The sequence below is a fragment of the Hemicordylus capensis genome, chromosome 2, assembly GCF_027244095.1.
Source record: "Hemicordylus capensis ecotype Gifberg chromosome 2, rHemCap1.1.pri, whole genome shotgun sequence".
NCBI lineage: Eukaryota > Metazoa > Chordata > Lepidosauria > Squamata > Cordylidae > Hemicordylus > Hemicordylus capensis.
This window is the reverse complement of record NC_069658.1, coordinates 208712192-208732111: the sequence shown is the minus strand read 5'-3', so window position 1 is coordinate 208732111 and position 19920 is coordinate 208712192. Positions and strand designations below refer to the sequence as shown.

Below are 19920 nucleotides of genomic sequence, written 5' to 3'. Positions count from 1 at the left end.
GGTAGTCTCCCACTCAAATGCAGACCTGGCTGGGCCCTGCTTAGCAAAGGGGACCACTCGTGCTTGCTGCCAGCAGACCGGCTCTCCTCCCACCAGCTGATTCAGGGGCCAAGAAGGCAGCAAGGGCCCCCTACTTTAAAAAAAGGGGGGGAGAGGAAAAGGCAGTGAGGAGGGTCTGCGCAACGGGGCGTGGCTTTGGGGGCCTTGCCTCTCTGGTGCACGGAGGTCCGGAGCCAGCACCGCGGACAGGGCGTCCTAGCAGGATCTAGACTCCTTCCCAGAGGAGACCTCCTCAGATGATGGTCGCGCCTCAGCCAAGACCCCCAGCCCAGACAAAATCCCCCTCACTCCAGCAGACCCTGAGCCCCCAGCCCTGGCTCTCCACACAGACACCCCCCCACAGCCGCCCCCTCGGAAGAGCTCTGGAACTCTGGGGGCCCAGTGCCCCGCACCCCCGGGTGGCTCCTGTCCTCCCTCAGGAACCCCCTCCATCATCCCTGGGCCCAGGCCAAGCTCCAACCCAGAGGGTAAGTGTCCACCTGGCAGCTCAGCCCCCCCCCCGGTGGACCTACTCGGGAGGAGGGAGAGGCCAGCCGGGATCAGGGCCAGCTTGAGCCTCCCGGCTCCTCCCTCTGCAGCCAGACCTTTGCTGGATCAACAACCCCTTCTCTGCGCTCTTGCCTCCAGAGGCTGCCTTGCTAACCCTGGGGAGAGACGCATCCTTGGGAAAGGAGGCCACCTTGCCGGACTCTCCGCTCCGCATCAGAGGAGCCGTCGGGATCGCGGGGCAGGGAGCACGGCCTTTCTACGCAGCTCCCTTCTTCGGAGCTCCCCGCTCAGCGCTGCCCTTTCTCTCCCGCCCCCCCGCCCCGCCGCCCCACAACACCGTCCGCCTTCGAGTGAAGACATGAACATCGCATCTGGACGGCTGCCCAAGCTTCTGGCTCGGTGACGAACGCTACATGGGAACCCAGCCAGGCAAGCAGTTGGGGAAACCTCAGCAGGCCAGAAACCAGAGACGGGGTTGAATGAGGGCACCGGGAGGGAGGGCGATCCCCAGAGAGTGGTGGGCCAGGGTACCGGGAACACCCGCCCAGCGACGACCTGCAAAAAGGACCTGCATCTACGGTTGGCCCCCAACAAAAAAAGGTGAGGGAGGTTTCGCTCCTTCGGTTTGACTGCCCTAAGAGAGCTTGATTTAAGTGGCAGCAAGCGTGGATTGTCCCCTTTGCTAAGCAGGGTTTCCCCCAGTTTGCATTTGAATGGGAGACTACAAGTGCAAGCCCTGTAAGATATTCCCTTTAGAAAATTGGGCTGCTCCGGAAAGAGCACCTGCATCTTTGCATGCAGAAGGTTCCCAGTTCCCTCCCTGGCAGCATCTCCAAGACAGAGCTGCGAGAGACTCCTGCCTGCAACCCTGGAGAAGCTGCTGCCAGTCTGTGTTGACAATACTGAACAAGATGGACCAAGGGTCTGACTCAGTATATGGCAGCTTCCGATGTTCCTAAGACTGCAACTCCCATTATCCCCAGAGGCCAGCAGTGGCTGGAGTGGCCAGGTTGTGCAGCCCTTGTTGTGTTCTCATGTCAAAGAGTGGTCTGTGCGTTGGGAGGGAAATAAGAAATGGACAAATAAATGGGGACAGGGGGAGCGGCCTCCTACTGAGTCAGACCCCTGGTCCCTCCAGCTCAGTATCGTCTACCCAGACTGGTAGCAATAGCAATAGCAATAGCACTTACATTTATATACCGCTCTATAGCCGGAGCTCTCTAAGCGGTTTACAATGATTTAGCATATTGCCCCCCCAACATTCTGGGTACTCATTTTACCGACCTCGGAAGGATGGAAGGCTGAGTCAACCTTGGTAGCGGCTTCTCCAAGGGTGCAGGCAGGAATAATCTCTCTCAGCCCTGTCTTGGAGATGCTGCTGCCAGGGAGGGGACTTGGGACCTTCCGCGTGCAAAGCAGGTGCTCTAGGGGATGTGCAAAAATGACTGACAGGGCATGTCCACTGAAAAGCCCCGGTTCCTTCCAAAGGGCCGGAGGAACACAAGGAATTTCCGAAAGGCCAGCGGTCACTGGGGAATTCCATGCATTCCTCCGGCCCTTGGGAAGGAGGAACATCGGAAGCTGCAGGAGTGTAGCTATAACTGAGCAGATGGGTTCAAGAACCCGGGCCCCTGAGCTCCCGAGGGCTCCCCCAGCTCCACCCCTCCCTATTCTCTTCATGATCTCTCCCATTCCAAGGGGGCTGCGGGAGAGAGGAGTGAACACAGGCCCCCTCTCCCCTAGCTACGCCCCTGGGAAGCTGCCATCTACTGAGTCAGACCCTTGGTCTCTCTAGCTCAGGACTGTCTACCCAGGCGGGCAGCGGCTTCTCCAGGGTTGTAGGCAGGAGTCTCTCGCAGCCCTGGCTTGGAGAGGCGGCCGGGGAAGTTGCAGGCAGAGGGGTCTTTCCCTGACCTACCTGGAGATGCTGCCAGGGAGTGAACCTGGGACCTCCTGCATGCAAGGCAGATGTTGGACCCCTGAGCTGCCTCCCCAGCTCCGTGGGGGGATATCTGACAGCGGACACATGTAGCCACCCGTCCGAATGCCAACCAGGGAAGACCCTGCTGAGCAAAGGGGGCAATTCACGCAGAGATCTGCTCATCCCTTTGGAAAGCCAGCAAGGCAGGCTCTGGAGGGGAGGGGGGCTTCCCAGGGTCTCGAGCATTCCCCCCCCCCCCCATCACCAAGCGACCTGCTGCTTTTTTTTCAGCAGGAGATGTGACGGAGTTAGCCTGGGGCCCTTCTGTGCGTCATGTGTGTGCTTCACCGCCAAGCACAGGGGCGGCTTTTCCTAACAAGCCAAGGCGTGGGGGGCAGAGGCAGCATAGCAGCCCATGCTTCATCAGAACAGCCCTGCTGGATCAGGCCCAAGGAGGCCCATCTAGTCCAGCATCCTGTTTCCCACAGTGGCCCACAAGATGCCTCCGAGAACCACACAGGCAGGAGGTGAAAGGGGCCTGCCCTCCCTCCTGCTGTGGCTCCCCTGCAACTGGGACTCAGCGGCATCCTGCCTTGGAGGCTGGAGGTGGCCTAGAGCCACCAGACCAGTAGCCATGGCTAGACCATGACCTTGTCTAAGCCCCTTCCAAAGCCATCCAAGCTAGTGGCCATCACCACATCCCACGGCAGAGAGTTCCGTAGATTAATTACGTGCCGTGTGAAAAAGTGCTTCCTCTTGTCGGTCCTAAACTGGCCATCAGATCCATGGGGTGACCCCTGGTTCTAATGTTGGGAGAGAGGGAGGAAAATGCCTCTCTCTCCACCCTCTCCGCACCAGGCATACTTTGCCACTGAGACTCACTTTCCATAATACTGAGAAGTCTACACAGAGTGGGGAGAAATCCTCAGCATTGCGAATTTGACAGCACAATTGCGGAGGAGTGTTATATTACTGGGTGACGACTCTGTGTGGTGAGGCAGTGGAGTCTGGAGGAAGAAATGGGGACGCTGGGTCTGGGTCTTGGTCTAGAGGAACCTGAAGGACTCCTTTGACTTTCCTCCTAGTTCTCCGTCACCGTCTACACCATCTCGCATAACGGCACTTTTGCTTGGCTTGAATTTCTGAACAGCTCAGATGTTATTTTAGAATGGCACAATTTTGGGCGCGGTGGGGGCAGGAACTGTGCTTTTTGTGTTTGATTGCACAGTTTGAATAATAATTTCCTAAAGGCCCTGCCCAAAGGTGGTTTTTGGGGTTACGAGTTAGCCCAGAATATATGGAATCATAATCCGGGCCGGTGTGCTTCGGATCACGAATCGTACGGTGTGCACTTGGCCACCCGAGAGCAGGCGCGCAAGTGTGGATTAGTGCCACCATGCACAAACAGAATCCTGATGATGCAGGATGCGCACCATCCCATCCAGACATCTTTGCTTGCTGTCCTTTATACACGCACACGCATTGGTGACACGGAGAACTAAGAAAAACGTATGCAAATGAACGCAAAGCTGTGACTGCCTTCTGGAGTAAATTTTTAAAACTCCCCCTCATTAAACTGCAATCCAGGAGGAATGCAATGTGGGGAGGAGTAAAGGAGAAGACAAAAGGAGCAGAATGGAAACTTCTCCCCACCTCCGCTGCATTTGCAAACGGACCCTCCCATATCCTTGCCTGCCCCATCTTTCGTTTCTTTTCAGTGCCAGAGTCCCCACCAGCACTACTGTCAACATTTAGAGTGGAAGCCCCTTGAGGCAGAGACTTCTCCAGTGCCACCCTACAAAACACGATGAGCAGCACAGCAATCCTAAATAAACTTCCCACAGAAGTCAGTAGGATTTTAGAAGCAAACATGGATAGGATTGTGCTGGAAGAAATGTTGTGGAAGGAAGGAAGGAAGAGAGAGAGAGAGGGAGGGAGAGAGGAAGGAAATAAAAGAGAGAGAGAGAACGAATGAAAGAAAGAAGGGAGAGGAGAGGAGAGGAGGGAGAGGAAGGAAGGAAGGAAGGAAGGAAGGAAGGAAGGAAGGAAGGAAGGAAGGAAGGAAGGAAGGAAGGAAGGAACCCCACACAGAAAAAAGCTACCAGATCTAAGCCTTGCAGAAATTAAACTCTCTCTTCAGGGATAAAAACAACACATATATTCAAATAAAACAAAAATCCGAAGACGAGAGAGCAGAGATTTATAGAGGTCGGTGCAACTTGAGTTTTTCCATACTTATTTGGCCAGCAAGAGATAAATTCAATTTGCGTCTTTTCTCTCTCTCTCTTCCCCTGGAGTAAATTATTTGCTCTTGGAATAAAGTCCGCATCAGAGGATACGATACAGATAAACCATCTTCCATTACCCACGTCGCTGGCAGTGATCAGCATCAATTGCTGCGTGCTGTTTTGACTTCGCATTTCAGTTTTGGAAAAAAAACTCATTTTCATTTGTCTTTTCCCCCCACACTGTATTAAAGATTGTTTGGGGCTAGGGGCATTTGGTCACGGTCAGGCACAGAATCAGGGACTGTTAGTTGACATAGATAATTGTGTAAACTTGTAAAGCCGTAATTCGACGGAAATCCAAGACGAAAACAATGGGGATTTCCCCCCCTTTCTCTCTCTTGCCTTCCAAATGTGCTGTCAAAAGCATTCCTCTGTAATTTGATCAGCGGGAAACGGAGCGCGAGAAGCGAACCCGACACAAAGCTTGGCAATCATGCCGATAATATCTTTGGCGCAAAAAGAGGCTCGGACGCCTGGAGTATCGCTCTGGTTCTTCATGTTTAAGTCAATGGGAGTTAATAGATGAATTGATGAGCGGGTCGAAGTGAGCTGGGGACGCAGAATTGGCGAGATGAGACCAGCCAGCAGTTCGCAGACAATGCAAACCTACGAGTTACACAGAACTCTTGGCTGGACAAAATGTGTATTCAGATACAAATGTGCTGCCCCAGACTATGGGAAACACCTCTATCGGGCAGCAGCGATATAGGAAGGTGCTGAAAGGCATCATCATCTCATACTGCGCGGGAGGAGGCCATGGTCAACCCCTCCTGTATTCTACCTCAGACAACCACAGGGCTCTGTGGGCGCCAGGAGTCGACACCAACTCGACAGCACAACTTCACCTTTACACAATGTCTCATTTTCCGGCGGATGTTCCTGCCACCACTTCACCTTTCCCCTCCCCTGAACTGAGCCTGCTTCAGGACTCACAGCCCACCCGCTATATGCTGAGTCAGACCTTGAGTCCACTTAGCCAGTATTGACTGCTCTGACTGGCAGCAGCTCTTCCAGGACTCAAGAAGAGTGAGAGAGGCCCTTTCGACCAGAGATGCCAAAGACTGAACTTGGGACCCTCAGCATCCTGCAAAGCCCATGCACCCACACAGAGCTAGGGATGCTCCTGATGGTGAGAAAGCTGCCTAACAGAGTCAGCCCATTCCTCTGTCTGTCTCAGAATTGTCCACTCAGGCTGGCAGCAGCTGCCCTTCATCTGAGGCAGAGTTTCCCCCAGCTTTGCTACCTGAGATCCTTTAACTGGAGACATTAAGGGCCCCAAACCCGGGGCACACAATTTACGTACTCTGACACTGAGCTGCGTCTCCTGAACTGTGGGCCTCTCCCCTAAGAGAATGCCTTGGCCTCTGTGCCAGGGCCTGATTCTGCTCCAAACATCATCTGTCCATTCACCAGCCATGCCTAGGAAACTGCCTTGGGCTATCGGTCTGCCTAGCTTAGGAATGTCTGCACCGACTGGCAGCAGTTCTCCAGAGTCTCAGGCAAAGAGAAGAATTCCCTGGCTGTGCCTGGAGATGCTGCCAGGGAGAGGAGAGCTGGTCTGGGGGTCGCAAGCAGGACTTGTCCCCATAGCTAAGCAGAGTCTGCCCTGGTTGCATCTGAATGGGAGGCTAGAAGTGTGAGCACTGGAAGATACTCCCCTCAGGGGATGGAGCCGATCTGGGAAGAGCAGAAGAAGGTTCCAAATTCCCTCCCTGGCAGCATCTCCAAGACAGGGCTGAGAGAGATTCCTGCCTGCAACCTTGGAGAAGCTGCTGCCCGTCTGTGAAGACAATACTGAGCTAGATAGACCAAGGGTCTGATTCAGTAAGAACATCAGAGCAGCCCTGCTGGATCAGGCCCAAGGAGGCCCATCTAGTCCAGCATCCTGTTTTGCACAGTGGCCCCCCAGATGCTGCTGGAAGCCACAGGCAGGAGTATATGGCAGCTTCCTATGTTCCTAACACTACATCCTGATTTTTAGAGAGGAGAGCTGGTCTTGTGGTTGCAAGCCTGACCTGTCCCCTTAGCTAAGCAGGATCTACCCTGGTTGCATATGAATGGGAGACAAGAAGTGTGAGCACTGCCAGATCTTCCCCTGAGGGGATGGGGCCGCTCTGGGAAGGTTCCCAGTTCCCTCCCTGGCAGCATCTCCAAGATAGAGCTAAGAGAGATTCCTGCCTGCAACCTTGGAGAAGCCGCTGCCAGTCTGGGTAGACAATACTAAGCTGGATAGACCAATGATCTGACTCAGTATATGGCAGCTTCCTATGTTCCTAACATGACATCCTGGTTTTAGAGAGGAGAGCTGGTCTTGTGACTTGTCCCCTTTGTTAAGCAGGGCCCACCCTGGTTGCATAGGAATGGGCGACTAGAAGTGTGAGCAGCACTGGAAGAGATTCCCCCACTCAGGGGATGGAGCCGCTCTGGGAAGAGCAGAAGAAGGTCCCAAGTTCCCCCCTCCCTGGCAGCGTCTCCAAGATCGGGCTAAGAGAGATTCCTGTCTGCAACCCTGGAGAAGCCGCTGCCAGTCTGGGCAGACAATACTGAGCTAGATGGACCAAGGGTTTGACTGTATATGGCAGCTTACTGTGTACCATGGCCGTCTGCATGTGTCCACTGAGCTGTGGATACTCCTGATGAACCAATGAAGCTTCTTGCACTCCTGAATCACTCCCTGGGGTTCATCGAGTTCGGTATCGTCCTCTGTGACTGGCAGCATCTTTTCAGGGTTTCCAGCAGGCATTTCCCAGCCCAGCCTGTGCTCTGCAGGCAAATCAGGTGCTCTGCCACTGGACTCCAACCCTTCAGGACAAGCCGCCTTCTCCCGTGTCAGGCAACTGGTCCGCCTAACCCAAGACTTGCACCCAAAGGTGCAGCAGAGGGCAACCCAGAGGACCAGGGACCTGGAGCACCTTCCTTAGGAGGCTTGGCTACAGCATCTGGGGCTCCTTACCTTGAAAAGAGGCAACTAAGGGGAGACGTGATGGAGGTCTATAAAATTATGCACGGTGTGGAGAAAGTGGAGACGGAGAAATTTCTTTCCCTCTCTCACCGCACTAGACTCAGGGGTCACCCCATGAAATCGTTTGCCAGGAAATCTAGGACCAACAAACGGAAGTACTTTTTCACACAACGCATCATCAGCCTATGGAATTCTCTGCCACAGGACGCAGTGACAGCCAACAGCCTGGATGGCTTGAAGAGGGGTTCATGGAGGACAAGTCTATCCGTGGCTACTAGTCTGGTGGCTGCGGGCCACCTCCAGCCTCAGAGGCAGGATGCCTCAATGCCAGTTGCAGGGGAGCAGCAGCAACAGAAGAGAGGGCAGGCACAGACCTCTTGCCTGTGGGCTTCCAGTGGCATCTGGTGGGCCACTGTGTGAAACAGGATGCTGGACTGGATGGGCCTTCTTGGGCCTGATCCAGCAGGGCTGTTCTGCTGAGTAGCTGATTGAGTAGCTGCTGCCAGTCAGTGCAGACAATCTTGAGAACATCAGTTCTTAAGATCGTCTGCACTGACTGGCAGCAGCTACTCAATGTTTCAGGCTAAGGAGTCTTTCCCAGCCCTCCCTGGAGAGGCTGCCAGGCATTGAACCCGGGACCTTCTGCATGCAATCAGATGCTCTGCCCCTGAGCTATGACCTCAGACCCACATTTATGCAAATCCAACCACTGCTCACTTTTCACAAGCCCAATTTCTCCAGGGTTCGCGACTGCTGCACACCTCATGCCCAGGCGCGAAAGGGACCATGCCGTCAGCCCAGAAGCGGCCTTGAATGGGCGTTCTCAAGCACCACGCGGGTCGCCAGAAGTTGGGGGGCTTCAAGCAGCTTTGCTCCCTGTCGAAAGTTCAACTGGTGAGTCTCTCGGGGGATAAGAACTGCCAACAGGGAGCCTGCCAGGTGCCCATCTGACATTCTTCTCGGGGAGCCGAGTTCGTATTGGGTTCGTAGTGGTAGCAGTAGTGGTTATCACGGTCCAAAGACCCAATACGGGCTGCGGTAAGGCTAGGCTCATCCATTCCCCCATCCTGCCATAGGTCGCCCCACAATCTTGATTGGTTGGTTGGTTGGTGAGTTTAACTTACCGAGACATTTATATTCTGCCTTGGAGCCTGTCTACGGGTGCCACAAGGAGCCATAAAAATGGCAAGGAAGATTTTTTTTTTAAGCACAAGATAAAAGAACCCAAGTCAACAAAACCAGCTCTGGGATATGAACCCACAGGAAGAGAGGACCATCACCTTACAAGAACGGCCCATTAAAAAATAAAATAAAAGACCACAGAATAAAATAAAACAATTCCCAGTGTAGCTCGCTCAGTGGTAGAGTATCTGCTTAGCATATAGAAGGTCCCCGGTTCGATGCCCCGCATCTCCACGTAGGGCTGATAAAGATTCCTGCCGAAAGCCCTAGAGAGCCACTGCCTGTCAGAGCAGGCGATCCTAAGCTAGATGGAGCAGGGATCTGACTCAGTTCAAGGCAGCTTCCTCTGTTCCTAAACCAGATTTAACCCTCACCTGAAGAACGCAAGAACATCAGAACAGCCCTGCTGGATCAGGCCCAAGGAGGCCCATCTAGTCCAGCATCCTGTTTCACACAGAGACCCACCAGATGCCGCTGGAAGCCACAGACAGGAGTTGAAAACTGGTACTCAGAAGCATCCTGCCTTTGAAGCTGTTGGTGGCCTATAGCCCTCCGACTAGTAGCAGCTGATAGACCTGTTCGCCTCCATGAAGTTATCCAAACCCCTCTTCAAGCCATCCAGGTTGTTGGCTGTCACCACATCTTGTGGCAGAGAATTCCACAAGTGGATGATGCGTTGTGTGAAAAAGTACTTCCATTCGTTGGTCCTAGATTGCCCGGCAATCAATTTCATGGGATGGCCCCTGGTTCTAGTGTGATGTGAGGGGGAGAAGAATTTCTCTCCCTCCACTTTCTCCACTCTATGCATGATTTTATAGACCTCCATCATGTCTCCCCGCAGTCGTCTTTTTTCTAAACTAAAGAGCCCCAGGTGTTGTAGTCTTGCCTCATAAGGAAGGTGCTCTTCAAGGCCCCTGGTCATCTTGGTTGACCACTTCTGCACCTTTCTCAGTTCTACAATGTCCTTTTTTTAGATGTGGTGGTGACCAGAATAGACAGTTGTTGGTGCTAAAACAATGAGGGACTGGTGAGGCACACAGACCAGGGAGCAAACACAGCCCTCTCCCACATCCAGACCGTGGATGTGCAGCACAAGTGAAAAGAGGATGTACTGCTGATGAAGAGATTGCAGAAGTGAGCCAAGTTGCATTCTTCACAAATAATCTCCATCTGATCCCAGAGGACGATTTTGTTCCCAGTACGAAACAACACAGCAGATCATTCCGTTCTTAGCCAGTTCTTGGCCAAGCACATAATGAATCCATGGCATTTTTTTGCTATGGGATGCAGTAATGGCCACCAGCTTGGGTGCCCCTTTAAGAGGGGCTTAGATTCATGGAGGCCAGGTCTATCAAGGGCTCCGAGTCTGGTGGCTTTAGGCCACCTCCAGCCTCAGGGGCTTGATGCCTCCGAGTACCAGTTGCAGGGGAGCCACAGCAGGAGGGAGGGCACGCTCTCACCTCTTGCCTATGGGCTTCTCGGAGGCATCTGGTTGGCCACTGGGTGAAATAGGACGCTGGACAAGATAGGCCTTCTTGGGCCTGATCCAGCAGGGCTATGTTCTTTACTAACAGTACAGCAGTGTGTGGGGAGAGTGGGGGGGAGGGGTTGGGATCAGTGCAGATCAGGCAGAACCTAAATACAAGTCACTGAAAGAGATTTAATTGTATTCAGGATCAATAAAATCAAATTTGGAAAGTTAACAAGTCTCATGTTTATCAATCATCCCTGGTGACTTCGAACATATCAAGATGGAAAACTGGGGCGGGGGGGGGAGCAGATTGACTCAAGAAGAATATTGCCTCTGTGTTTTTCCGTACAGAGCCATCGCCAAAGAAGACTAGAAACTTAGCTTTTTGTTTTTAATGAAAGTTGGGGTTTCAGGGAAGGGGCCCAGAATGTCCCCAAGGGGGGCAGGCCACCCTATTATTATGGTCCTCCTAATGGCGCAGCGGGGAAATGACTTGACTAGCAAGCCAGAGGTAGCCGGTTGGGACCCCCGCTGGAATGTTTCCCAGATGATGGGGAACACCTATATCAGGCAGCAGCGAATAGGAAGATGCTGAAAGGCATCATCTCATACTGCGCAGGAGGAGGCAATGGCCAACCCCTCCTGTATTCTACCAAAGACAACCAAAGGGCTCTGTGGGCGCCAGGAGTCGACACCGACTCGTCGGCACGCTTTCCTTTCCTTTACCTTAGAGGAAGGCTTCAGGCCTCCAGGTGTTTTTGGACTACCGCTCCCATAATCCCCAGCAGCCAATAATCAGGGATGATGGAAGTTGTAGGCCAACTTCTGCAGGGGGGCTGAAGTTGTGCCCCACTTTCCCCCTGCCTTAAGGGAAAGTGGGGCAAGCCAAAATTATGTTTTGCCTACCAATCTACACCTGTTCCAGGTGGGATCAGTGGTTGAGATGGGGCTCTCACTGGAGCAGGAGCCCCAGGAGAGAATTCAAGCCTTGGAGAGCACCAAGGAGAAGCAGGAATCCGGCCAGGGGTTCAGCACCTTGGACAGTTCCGGGGCAAGCAGGACAGCTTCAAGCGCCTCCTAACACACCAAAGCAGGCAGGATGTTGCTCCAGCAAAGGTCCAGAGTTTGCAGATGGTTTATGTAGGCTGCGGGTTGGTTAGGGTGGTTGGCCCTTTCCCTAAAGAAGCTATCTTTGACTTAACGGGGCCTTACCCAATTTTTGCAGGCCTTGGTTCCGATGGTGAGAGAGGCCACGCACTCGAGGGAGACTTCCGAGTTGGAGGAAGAGTGCAGCTCTGTCTTCAGACTGTGGACTGAGTGCTGGATCTGGCCTCCTGGTTTTTCCTGGTGCAGGGGGTTCTGGTAAGGGAGGGCAGCTCCTGTCTGGGCTGTGGGAGCTTCCTCAGCTGTGCCGTGCCCTGACAGCACTCGCCAGGAACACAAGCTCCACCCGTGGTGCAAGCAGCCATCACGATGGCCTCGCAGAAGTGCGCCACTGAAATGCCACCCAATGGATTTCTAGGGAGCTCACAGAAACTGACTGGGTTTAGGGAACTTTGTGAGGCACTCGCTGGATCTAGCAAGCTGATATTTCATGTGAATACGAGGGGAAGTAACCACGGGAAAATCCAACCCATTCCTGCCTCTTGCCCGTTTGGTGCCTGCGTGTTAGGAAACCGGCTAGACAGGCAGGTCCCCAGATCTCCATCCTCCCTCTCTGCAGTGGGAGTCGATAACTGGATGATAAGCCTTTGTTAACAAAGAAAATCCATTTAAGGCCACTCACACTGTTCCAAGAGGCTGCCATTATGCCTCAGGGGTCTGTGGCACTCTGTGCCGAGATCCGGGGAGAAGCGGGGCAGCCCCCCGATTCAATTGCTGCCTTTTAAGCCAGCTCTCTCTTCCCTCGCTCCACAAGGAAGTCCGACCCGCATGCCGCAGCCAAAGAAGCATTTTAGGCCCAGGCTGGCGGCCGCAGGGGGTCAGAGCCATGCCAGTAGCCCCAGAGGGATGGGGGACGTGCCGGGGCTAGGAGAAACCCCTTGAGCCGCTTTGTGGCTCTCGACAACCTGGCTGGCATGGCAATGGCAACAGAGGCCTAACTCCAGCCACCTTCCAGGCCTGCTCCACTCAGGTTCCTCACGCCACACTCACATCAACCACACTGCATCCAACATCTCGCAGGTGCACCTAACACGTCAGGGTCCATGCCAAGGACTACTGCCCTGCCCCTCAACAAACTGCTGAAGGCTCAAGTCCAGGGCAGCACAGCTGCTGTTGGACTACAACTCCCATCATCCCTGGCAACTGGCCACTGTGGCTGGGGTTGAGGGGAGTTGCAGACCAACAACGGCGGGAAGGCCAAAGTTGTGCAGCCCTGCTCTAGGCCGGCTGCTGTCTGTGGTATTCAGTAACTCCACTCAAACTTGGTTCTCCATTGACTAAATGTATCTCTGCATCTCAGTCCTCCACCGATTTCTTCTATATTAATTCAGTCTGTATTCACTTACTGTGCAATAACTCAGTCCTCCATTGATTTATTCTGTATTCATTCACTATGTATTCACTTATTCTGCAATAACGCAGTCCTCCATTTGTTTGTTTGTTTGTTTGTTTGTTTGTTTGTTTGTTTTTATTCATCACATTTATATACCGCCCAAACTTTCGTCTCTGGTGGGGCATTATTTGGTATTCATTCAGACTGTATTCATTTACTCTGCAATAACAGTCTTCCACCGATTCTGTATTCACTCTGTATTCACTTACTGTGCAATATCTCAGTCCTCCGTTGATTCTGTATTCATTCACTCTGTATTCACTTACTCTGCAATAACTCAATCCTCCACCAATTTATTCTGTATTCATTCAGTCAGCATTCATTCACACTTGGCCCTCTTCCACCAGTCTGTTTTGTGTCCATTCACGCTGTATTCACTTAGTCTGCAATAACTCAGTTCTCCACTAATGTATTCATTTCTCCTGCAATACCTTATGCTTTTCACACTATGCACAGTTTAATAGGTCATGCAAGCATCTTGGCGCTCTTGTATAAATGGTCACAACAACAAGGGATAGGTGTCTGAAGCTCAAGTTCCTTGCCTCGTGACAACCACGGACCCACACACTGACCAGGGCACATGGTCTGAATCTGGATTTTTGTGACGGGCAGCATGACGGGGGCCTGTGAGTGGGAGATGGTCCTTCTGACTCCACCGGTTAGTCCTTTATCGTGGATAGGTCACTGCTGGTTAAATTGAGGTTATCGGCATTTACCCAACTCCACATACGGACGGGGGCTTATAAATATACAAAGCTGCCTCCCACTGAGTGAGGCCACTGGTCCATTGACCCTTAATTAATTAAGATAATTAATTAAGTAGAATCAGTGTGGTGCAGTGGTCGGCTTGTCCACTACTACTACTACTACTACTACTACTAATAATAATAATAATATACCCCTCTTCAACCAAAGTTCCCAAAGCGGTTTACATAGAGAAAATAATAATAAATTAATAAGATGGCCCCCTGTCCCCAGAAGTGTTCACAGTCTAAAAAGAAACATAAGGCAGACACCAGCAACAGCCACGAGAAGGATGCTGTGCTGGGGATGGATAGGGCCAGTTGCTCCCCCCCCCACTAAATATAAGAGAACCACCACTTTAAAAGGTGACTCTTTGCTCAGTTAGCAGGGCAACCTCTTCACAGAAATCTTTAGTAAAAGGCAAAAGATTTATATGATCTGAAGAGAAACCAGAGTCAAACTAAGAACAGGGAGGCACGAGTTCAAATCCCACACCCAACCATGAAGCTCTCAGGATGGTCTCGGACCAGTCACTCTGCTTCTGTCTAACCCACCTCACAGGGCTGTTGTGAGGACAGCATGGGCAAGAAGCACTCTGCACGTGGCCCTGAGTTCCTTAGAGGGAGGCGTGGCCTGAGGTCTTGTGGCACCAAACACCGCCTTGCCCCAGGCCCCTGGTGGGGGCCGTTCCCTTTTCAGAACGGACCCTGGCAAGCTTTGAAAGCGCAAAGGGGGGCAAGAGGGAAGGCCAGTGGCTAGCAGTTCCCTCTTCTCTCCTTGTGCTTCTGCAAACCTTGCAAGGCGTCCGAGGAAAGGCGCTCCTGGAAAGCGCCTGAGCAGTCCCCCAAAGCTGCTCCCACATCGGAGGCATCTGAGGCGGGGGCACCGGCTCAACTCACCTCACCAAAGGGCCACCCCCACTTGGAGGGAGAGACGCAGCGAGGAACAGCTAAGGAAAAGACCCCCGCGTCAGCTCCGGGCTTCCTTTCAGCAGCAAACACTTGGACTCCCTCCTCCTTGAGCCAGGATCCGGCCCCTCTTAAGCCTGCCCTGGGGAAGGGAAACGGGAACCGTCCTACCTGCAGGAGCTGCCCTGCACGAGAGAGAAATAAATCACCCGGCTCTCCCTCTCCCGTCCTTTCTGCTTAAGGCTGGTTAATAGCAAAAGTGCTCCCTAGTTTTAAGCCAAATGACATTTTTTTGGAGTTACAATAACTGCGCTATTACTTGCCCTATTGATGCGCTCGCTGTGCCGAACGGCTGCTCATCCCAAGCCGGCCGGCAAAAGCTCCTTCAGTCAATATCAGTTCTATTTTTCATTACTCCCTGGAAATGTGCCTCTTCGGGAGCTCATCCGTCATTCAATTACGCCCTGGTTCAGGCCTATCATACACGTGTCATAAAGTTCCTCAGATCTGAACCGCTGTTAATTTTCTGCGCCGTCCCGAGGGGATGCCCGGGACGTGATCGGAAAGCAACGTGGAGAGCAGAGGGCATGATGGGTACACAGAGGCAGCTGGGGAGTGGAGGGGAGCGTCGGCAGGAGTCGGGGAAACGTGTGTGTGTGTGTTTGCATTGATATACATTTGGCACACCTGTGCGTGCAAATCTCCGCTCCGAAAGGCAAGGAGGTTTATCAGCACCCTCGCCTCGCCTCAGCAAACTCGCTGTGTCAACCCAAGGGATCCGATCGCTTTAGGCCAGAATGAGCCTAAATACTCAGTTGGTTTGTGGAAGGACTCCGACCGCAGACAGACCAGGCTGGTTTGGGGGAAGGGGCACAACACAGCCTTCCTCGCTCATGGGGTGTGCGCACTTCATTCTTTCTGTCCCGCTGCCAGGGCAGTCAAACACAGGACCGGCCCAAAGAGCTTTGCTACTCTGTGTGAGTGAAAACCTTGCCATATTGTAGAGATTGTGATATTCTGAACAGGGATGCCTTCAAAATCCTGTCTCAACATCCCCCTGGATTTTGGAGTTACCTGGTTTATTTTTCCAAAGTGGAGCCGACGCACAAGCAACCTTCCGCAGCTGCTGCTTCTTTTTAAGAAATCATTTCATTTTCGGTCTTTCTACCCTGCTTTTAAAAGACATAATCTTCCCAAGATGGCTTACAGAATCGAGAGACTATATGATCACAGGTTGAAAGGGAACAAATAAATTCAACAAAAACACCCTGAAATAATTGAAAATCCATCTGCCTCAATATCCCATTCCAAGAGCCAGTGCTAATCAAAAGAAAAAACACCAAATTTTGCACAGAGTGATGTGCATTGAGACCTTCCTGGAGAGTCCAATACCTTCTGTTTATTCGTGGCTTTTCTCCTCCTCCTCATTAAGAATGCAAAGCAAAAAAGTCACCCGGATGAAACTGTGCGTGTAAGTTCCTTGAGGCTATTTTGTGCGGTGTTTTACTGATGCACTAAGGCGCATGCGTGCACCGTTAAAACATAGCACAGTCACATCACAGTGGCTTTTTGGTGGCGTTTTACCAGGGGGCAAAGTGGTTGCCGGGAAAGGACTCAAGATGCACATGCTGCAATTCCAGAATGAATGGCAGAAACTCTCCTGGTTAAGCGGAAATTCAGGAGGAGTGAAACGCAGGACAGAACTAAACTGTGATGCCACGAAGGAAGGGGACACAGAAAATCCTCTTCAGACATGTCTCACCTGCACCCTAGTGCACGGCATGAGCAAGAGTTGAGCGGGATACCATCTTCTCATGCCTGAGGTCTGCCTTGACTTCCTGCTGCTGATGAGGGACAGCGTGCCACTCCAGGAGGAGAAACACGGAGGCAGCTCCTCTCTGGCCGTGTGCCCTGAGATATCGCCCCACCTCCGGCCCCTCTGGGTGTCTCCTCCCAAAGTAAGCAAGGCCTCTAAATGGGGGGTGGCTCAAGGCATGGCGCTGCCTGAGGTGAGGCCCCAAACGCTGCCCTGCCCTACGCCTCTGGAGGGAGCGGGCCCATTTCACAAGGGACCCTTGCAAGCTTGCAGGGCGGCGTGAGGAGAAGACCGCTAGCAACCTCCTCAACTCTCCTTGTGATTCCGGCCAGGAGCGCGAGGAGACGCGCTCTTTGCAGCACTGAGAAGGGCTGGATCAGTCCCGAAGAGCTTTGCCGAGGGGCAGGTGGGGGCATGCCCCAATAATCTCCCACCCGAGAGGTGACTGCCTCCACTCGCCTCATGAAAGGGCCGCCCTGATTTCTACAGCTGAAAGGGGCCCCTCTGGGATTCTGGAAGGGCTATAATAGGGCACAGGGGTCTCAGGAACCCGTGCTGCCCTGCCTCCGGGGCCGCCCCGCTCATTTCTGGGGCCACCATTTCTTTCTCACCTCGCCGCCGCAAGCAACTGGCAGCTGCCACCCCTGAAGCGGGAGCAGCGGGCTCTCTGACCCAGCAGCCCGAAGGGTGGCTGCCGTGTCCCCACCGCTCACTCAGCTGGCCTCTGCGCATGCGCAGATGAGTGGTGGGGACACAGCAGCCCCCCCCCCCGAGCTGCTGGGCCAGGGGGCCTATGCCCTCCCTTCACCACTGCTTGGCACTCTCGCCAGCTGCCTGCGTTGCCTCAGACGGGGTTGATCCTGGCCCACTAGGTGTGGTGGGTCTGTGCAGAGCCCTAGGAATCTGTCCAAACTCTTTAACCAGCACTGGTTTGGGGGCAAAAGAAAGGACTGCAGACACCAGGGGGGGGTAGAGACGGTCCTTAAATGCCAGCCTTGCAGTCCCGTCCCACCCACCCCCTGCAACTCCCAGTTCTCTAAATGGAAGTTCAACAGGGAAGCTCCTCCGGCCAAGAAGACATTCAGGAGGCGCCGGTGGCATTTTGCCTGCCCCAGCAAATCAACCCCGAGTCTCAGACAGACCCAGAAGAGTCCGTGCCGTCTCGTTAAGAGTGCCGAATCGTCATTTTGCCCAATAAGCAAACCTCAAAGCGTACGCAACCATCGGAGATTGGAGCCAGCATGGTCAGCGTATTGAACGGGGACCTGGGTTCAGGTCCCTACTCAGCTGCAAAGATTCCTGGGGCTGCTCTGGGGCCATCGGGCTCTCTCGGCCTGGCAGAGCTGCTGGGAGGGCAGAAGGGGAGGAGAAATCTATGGGCCACCCTGGGCTCTACTAGGATGGCCCATCAGAACTCGTCTGCAACACAGCAAAAAAATACATGAGGCTGGAGACAGAGCCTAAATTTTTAGGCTCTGAGACACATCTACAGTCTACCAGTGGTGACTGGCTATGACCCCTAAACAGAGCCTCCATATCCAGCGGTAGTATACCCCCAGCCAGCCAATTTAGCTGAATTAATTGAATTAATTCCCTGTTTTGTATCCTACTGTTTCTTTTCTGTATTCTTTTTTGTGTGTTGATGACTTGTAACTAAGTTCTGTAGTAAGGTGAAATCTCAATTAAGAAATCTTTTCCCCACGCCAAAATCAAATAAATAAAATAATAAAATAATAAATAAATAAATAAATGAAATGAAATGAAACAATAAATAAATAAAAATCTGTTTCCTAACCAGCCATGCCAAATTCAATGGAACTTCCATGTGCCGGCGCAGGATACCTGGAAACCCTAGATGCTGGAGGCAAGCCAGCCAGGGATGCCTTTTCGTCACTTGGCCTGCGTTCCACTAGCTGGTGCAGTGCCTTATCAGGTGTCAGTTTTAACAGGGTGGCCTGCATTATTTCCCCTCCCCTCCCCGCCGTAATCCTGCAAGCATCTCTGTACAGCACGTCCGTACACAAAATAATTGCTCGCCTGGCAGATCTGACAGTCTCCAGATGTAATCGGCACGCTCCCTCCCTCCTCCTCCCGCTCCCTCTTTTAATGCTGCCTGATGCCTCGGTGCTGCTCTTGTATGCAATCCGGCTTCTCGCTCTGGGGGTCTTCCCACCTTCTCCGGGGGTGGGGGGTGGGTGACGTTTCTGCCCCCACCCAGACAAAATTGGCCAAGTCTTTCCAAAGAGAAGTTCAAGGCGACGGCAAGAGGGGCTTGCATATCTCCAGCTTGGTGCTCTGAGACCTCGGGGTCCCGTTTTTTACGGTGTGCGCCACGCTCTGTGTGCAAACACGAACGCAGGCCAAAACACAGCCACTGCTCCCAGCGGGATTTGTGCTGTTGCGCGCACAAGGAGCTTCCCCAAATGAGGGTCCTCCTCTACATGGGAGGGAGAAAGAGGACGAGGGCACCGTTGACAAAAGACTGTGCCGTTTGTAGCGTCCCGTGTGGTGTGGAGAGAGCGCAAGCGTGGCACTTTCCTCATCATGCTAGGACTTGGGCACACCCAAATAGAGTTGATAGCAGCGGAGGCCAGACGAGGAGACAATATCTCCTTCACAGGCTTCTTCTCCCCGCTGACGCCCACCTCACACCCCCACACTCGCCTGCCTGCTTGCACTGCCCGCCCGTGTATTGTAGCTAGGCGCCTGCTCCTTCACTTGTGTGTGTGGAACTCACCGCCACAAGAAGTGGCAATGGCTGCTCGCTGCGAGGTGGCTCAAAAAGGGAATTCGGCACAGTGGCAGGGGGGAGGTTTGCCTATCAACAGCTCTCAGCTGTGCTGCTAGGTGGAACCTCCATGTTCAGAGGCAGTCTGTTTACTGAATGCCAGTGGCTTGGGCAGGCACAGCACAGAAAGGCTGTCGCCTCCTTGCCCTGCTTGTGGGCTCTCCAAGAGGCATCCGAGTGGCCACTGTGGGAGGCAGGGAGCAGGCCTAGAAGGGCTTGTGGTCTGGGGCTATTAAACAAAGGAGGCAAATGCAACATCCACGGCTAATTCCAGGCCTCGTATGGAGGTCCATTTGAAAGCGATGAACCGTGGCTACTAAAATGGAGCCTCCACATGTAGGGGCAGTCTACCTCTCGCAGGAAACGGCTGTGTTCATGCCACGCTTGGGGGCTTTCTCGGAAGAATCCGGCTGTCCGCTTCGGGGAACTGCGAGATGTCAGAGCCGGCGACCCGACCCGACCATGCTCTTCCGATGCTCGGGGGGCCCTTCCCCACCCACACTGTCTTTTCCCCGTGTGGCTCTTTACCGCCTCCTGTGGAAGCCATGCAGGAGCCTGGACAGGCAGGAGGTTCCGCGTTGGGGCAGCGTAGATCCGCACCGCACCGCCCGCCCTCGGCTCTTTAAGCATCCTCTCTCCCCTCTTTCCCTTCCCTACAACACAAACAAGACTTAACGTTTCCCCCTTTGACCACAGTTAATGACTTGGCTAATTGATCTCCGACGAGGTTCAGC

The 19920-nt window shown here is 53.3% G+C and overlaps 1 protein-coding gene and 1 non-coding gene across 2 annotated transcripts in view; both read right to left on the bottom strand.

The window, feature by feature from the left end:
- EFNA2 (ephrin A2) overlaps positions 1–19920 on the bottom strand; it is a 180883-nt gene that overhangs the window by 96112 nt on the left and 64851 nt on the right. The window lies entirely within an intron of this gene.
- On the bottom strand, positions 14014–14132 carry LOC128348372 (U5 spliceosomal RNA). The gene has a single exon (XR_008318105.1). It is a non-coding gene; the product is annotated as a U5 spliceosomal RNA (small nuclear RNA).